General features: G+C 46.0%; 1 long non-coding RNA gene across 1 annotated transcript; it reads left to right on the plus strand.

Annotated features, from left to right (window-relative positions):
- Positions 1-311: 311 nt before the first annotated feature.
- LOC131811761 (uncharacterized) lies at positions 312-2,328 on the plus strand. The gene is made up of 3 exons (XR_009346103.1): positions 312-433; positions 1,149-1,271; positions 1,692-2,328. It is a non-coding gene; the product is annotated as an uncharacterized LOC131811761 (long non-coding RNA).
- Positions 2,329-5,330: the final 3,002 nt, after the last annotated feature.

Genomic DNA, 5,330 nt, shown 5'->3' on the forward strand with positions numbered 1-5,330 from the left:
CCCACTCTCTTGCCATCTCCAACAACAACTTCCTGCTTTTCTCCCACCTCCTTCTTTCCTTATCCCCCTTTCACTGAGCTCTCTCTCCCTATCCCATGTCCTTACGTCTTTCTGGCCCTTCCTCCCCAAGGTCTCCTCAGCAGACTGGCTGGATGCCCACATTTCTCTCTCTGCGGGTGTGGCCCCAGGAGGGCCCACCTCAGAGCCCCTGAGGACCTTCATCACCAGTGTCCTGAGGTCACAATGGCTCTTAGGCTGGTTCTGGGCTAAGAGCTAAAGCGTCGTGCACTCAGGCCCCAACCTCAGGTCACAAAGTGTCCACCCAACCAGGGCAAGAAAAAGGACAGTGCTCTCTGGGTCAAAGATGGCGCAGATGAAGGCCTGCCCAGCCATCAGCAAACTCGAGGCAGAGAGAGAAAGGAAGAAATCACAGGTGGGCAGGAGGGTGAGCAGAGGAACAGCAGCCACCTCAAAGTCACTTTAGCCAAGAGAGTTTGGTCATCATTTTGCAATTTCTGTCTGCCTTCACGGGCTCCTTGAGATCCCATGTATCACTGTTTTCCAGAGCACTTTTTTCCGAGATGAGTTTAATGGCCTTATAAAAGTCACATTGTGCACAAATTGGGAAGTCTCTGCAGCTCCGCGCCGGCTCTCATGCATAGACACTCGCACACTTCCCACAGCTGAACAAGGAAGGCAATTCAAGGCACAAAAACATCCTTGGGTAAATTACTTCCTATTAGTATGTCACATATTTCTTAGATACGACTGTAGTTCCAGGAGGTGACAGCAGCAGTTGACAATAAAACTTTGCACTCTTTCTTATTTATATTTTCCCTGCCTTTCTGTTTTGTTTGTTTTTTCTTTCCCCTCAAAGTTACATAACATCACATCCAACTCATCATCTCCTTACTCCTAGGGAAACAATGCCCCCAAGGCTCTTCCTTGACTCGCTCGCTGTCCAAGTACACATCCAACCACGAAGGACGCTCTAAAGGCCATTGTAGCATCTGGAGACAGGAGGCGCGGGGTTGGGGCTCCCTCAGTCCCCACTAATACCCCCCAAGTCCACTGATAGGCACAGCTTCCTGCTTCTCTTCACATCCACAATTTCCCACTGAACAACTACCTACCGACCCCATGCCTAGGCCTGAGCCAACTGAGCTGGTTGAGACAAGAGTAAACAGGAGTTTACTATCCACTTGCTGAGGAAGACCCATCCAGTGAGACAGCCTAATCACAAGAGAAGAAAATACATGGGAAGTGACAAGGTGAGCACTTTAACCTAACCAGATCACAGGAACGGGGCTGGAGGGATGGAGGTCGGGGTGAAGGAGGCTGAGACCTAAAGCAGGGAGGGCAGAGCCACTGGACGGGGGCGGGGGGGGGGTCCCTTACACCGTTCTTTACAAACACAGTGTCACCTCCGCACTTAAGCACAGCCAAATGGAGAACGAGAATGGAGGTCCAGGCAGAGAACTAATGTCTCTGGACAAGAATTTTCTCTCCATTGTCCCAAGACCTTAAAAATCCCTCAGGCACAGGGAGGATCCGGTTTGCCAGCCCTTTGGCCGGGGTCAACTGCATGAGGTTCTCCCAGGGATGGTCTCTGGGGAATGTCTCTGTCCTCCCGGGGTGCTCTGAAACTTTCCTGACCTTTCCACCTCACAGTCTATTCCCTTCTCCCACAGCCTGGAGAATTCAGAATCCCAAGCCCTGCTTGGCAGCATGAACTGAACCTTGAACTTCCCCACGGCCTTGTGTTCTCTGACCCTGTGATCCTCTTCTGGTTCCCACCCACAGGAGCCTAATTCTGGTGGTCCTTGTCCCAAGCTCAGAACCAGCCATGGTGCTAATGGCAGCTCCTTCCCAAAAGCACCCAGCTCAGGCTCCTTCTCAGGATCTCAAGTCTAAAAAACCTCCCAGCTCAAGTTTATGGCTAAAGAAGAGGTCTTGTTGTTCTGCCTACAATATAGCAACCTTGTCTCCATAAAAAGAAGAGAACGTAGACTCTCAAAGAGACACCAGAGCCACAAAATGTAGACAGATCCCACACCTACTGATGAGGATGACGGTTAGAGGGCCACCCTAGGGGGGATAGAACTGGATAGGCTTTTCAAAAGGGGCAGCTCTGAAATCTGTAGAAAATAAGGTAGTTTTCTCTGTAATTGAACAAAGGAAGAGAGGAACAGATTAAGGAGCAAGGATTAAGGGAGGAGGGATATTATCAGATACCATTTTGCATAAATATCATAATGTGGTGAATTTAATTATTTTTTACTTTCAGCCAAAAGTTTTGGTATTGCATTCAGAACCATTGAAAAAATGGGAAAAGTCTATCACTAAAAAAATATTAAAAATTTTTAAAAAATTAAAACACTGTCAGATCAATTCCCTGATGGTTACCTGTCTGATGCTATATTTTTGGTTAGTGTAGATACATCCTGAATATTTTAAGACTTTCTGGACTTCAGTTCTCTACCACTTATAATTCAAAATTGCATCTCCCCCCCCCCCACTTTCTCTCAGGACTCTTAATTTCTCTTCTCTATCCGCCATTATTTATTTAAGCCTCCTAACTGTATTATTTATTTTAACACCATATCTGTATTATTTATTTTACTGTAGCTCCATAACGATATTATTTAAGTCTATAAAATAAAGCTTTTTCCCTTGAACTCTCCGTGCAAAATAAAATTGTGTTGTACTGAAACATTCTTTGAAATGCCCTTCTTTTCTACCACGGGATAATAATAATAATACTTTGCATTTATATAGTACCTTTCATCCTGGGATTATTTAAGTCTGCAAAAGCAGTCTGTCTGAATTCTCCATGCAAAAATCAAGTTGTATGATAATATTCTTTGAAATGCCCTTTATTTTTCACCACTCGCTGGTACAGAAATGCTCTGTCTTTGTGCACTAGTTTCCCACCTAGGAATTCCTAAGTGACTCTCCCATTAATACTTCCCTACTTCGAAATGGCCAGGTAAATACTGTCCACACTGCCTGAGTGGTAAAAGGGAAGCAGTATGAAGACCTCCCTGGACAGAATATACGTGTAAATCAGAGGACACCTACCCAACATACAGGTCCTTCGGGCTATTAGAACTACTCCTTGCAAACTTCCTCCTCCCGCCCATCATCCAGATTCATCAAGGAACTGTGGACTGAGCCAGACCACCTGGGTTTAAACCCACTCATTCCCAGCAGCACATCCTGGTCAGCTCTTTCCCCTCCTGAACCTTCAGCTGCTCGTCGGTACTCAGCATCCTCTCCATGCCCTGTGCTTGGCTCCGGCCTCTCTCACATCTGGACGTGTCCTTCCTCCTCGCCATTTGTCTGTCCTTCAGCACCCAACTCCAAACCCAACTTCAGGAAGAGCAAATGGTGGCCCCATATCTTCTCCTAGAACAGCAGCTGTTACCCATCATTTTCTTTTTGGATGGCCCTTGGCACCTCAATGTCTGGAGCTGGATTACACATCATCTCACACAGATTCTAACTGTCACTTGTGTCTGACCTTGTTATTGATTCATTCAACAAATAGTTATTGAGTATCTAGTATGTACTAGGCACTCTCTTTGGCTCCAGGGACACCAGTTGAGAATGAAACAAAACCCCCAGTCATTTCAAAACTTAAAACCTTGTAGGAAAATAAGTCCCCCATATAAGCCTGTAAAGCTAAACCACTCCCCCTTTTTCTCTCCCTGCTCTCAAAGTGCTGAACCAAGCACCGCTACGCAGCAGGGGGACAGAAGCTACTTCTCACTTGACTTTAAAATATTAATGATAGGGAGAAAGAAGACTTTGAAATTATAATTTTAACAGTTTTATCTAGTTTCAAAAAAAAAAAACATTTTTTTTTTAAATTGCCTCTGGCCCCAAACTGGTTATTAAGTCCCTAAGTATCCATCTAATGTTTTATATAGTCAACGGAACCTTCTCAAAGAACGACTCTCGCTGTGGAGGGGGTCCAGTCCCCAGTCTCCAAACCCAGTTACTCATCCCTCAGGTGCGGCTGGCATCTTCTGGTTACTGGGAGGAAGCAATGAGGCGGCCATTCCAAGGGCCAGCTCCATCCTCACACGCACCAGCAGCCTAACAGAACACCGTACTACATCCTTTCCCCTTTTTAAGATTTTGTTTGTTTGTTTGTTTGTTTGTTTGAGAGAGAGCCTGTGTGCAGGCGAAGGAGCAGAGGAAGAAAGAATCTCAAGCAGACTCTGAGAGCTGAGCACGGAGCCCAACACAGGGCTCAATCCCACAACCCTGAGATCATAATCTGAGCCAAAACCGAGAGGTGGACACTTAACCGAACGTGCCCCCAGGTGCTCCCATCCTCTCCCCTTCTTGAAGTTCTGGTCATAATTCCATGCTGATGACTCTGGTCCATGTGATGACTGAGAGACTGAAAGTCTGGGCCAGTGAAGACAGTTGTCTATTCTCCCCAATAGGTTCCCTCCTACAGAAAGCCCTGGAGTACAGGACTCCTGTCTCCCGTGGTGTGCGCCCAACCCCATGAACTCTGCAGCTTTCACTGGAGGCACTGACACCACAACACTGGGTTCCAGTCTTGCCCTTGACTCTGTCAAACTACTTCTACCTTTGCTTGTTCTTTTCATCTCTTCTCCTTACTAGGCATTGCATGCTTTGTATACTGTATACTATATATATTTACGGCACTTTGCATCCTTCCTGGGGATATTTTACCCTGATTAATTTGGAGGTGAATGTTGCTTCTCACTTCATTCCACTTCCATTTTGGTGGAGTTCCCTCAGGAAGAGGAATGCAGTAGATGTACAATAAACATTCTTTTCATGGAATTTATTTTTGTTGTGTAGATGCTATGAAGCAGTTATAATTACCTCCATTTTGTTTTGTTTTGTTTTTTTTAAAGATTTTATTTTTTTATTTATTCATTTGACAGACAGAGATCACAAGTAGGCACAGAGGCAGGCGCAGAGAGAGGGAGGGTAACAGGCTCCCTACTTAGCAGAGAGCCCAATGCGGGACTCGATCCCAGGACCCTGGGATCATGACCTGAGCCAAAAGCAGAGGCTTTAACCCACTGAGCCACCCAGGCGCCCCATAATTACCTCCATTTTAATAGAAAGGGAGATCTGCCCTTAACAAATTCCCTTGACTTCTAGCCCATGCTACCTCCTTTCCCTCAGGGAATGGAACATTTCCTCTCCAAAGCCGTGCCTCATGTGTCCTTCCTGAGTACCTTTTCTGTGCCATAATTATGCTGAGCACTAAAGATACATTAAGGAGCAAACCACAGTTCCTGTATGCAAACACCACAGTCTACTTGGGGAGAGATACA

This window comes from Mustela lutreola, chromosome 11 (genome assembly GCF_030435805.1).
Source record: "Mustela lutreola isolate mMusLut2 chromosome 11, mMusLut2.pri, whole genome shotgun sequence".
Lineage (NCBI taxonomy): Eukaryota > Metazoa > Chordata > Mammalia > Carnivora > Mustelidae > Mustela > Mustela lutreola.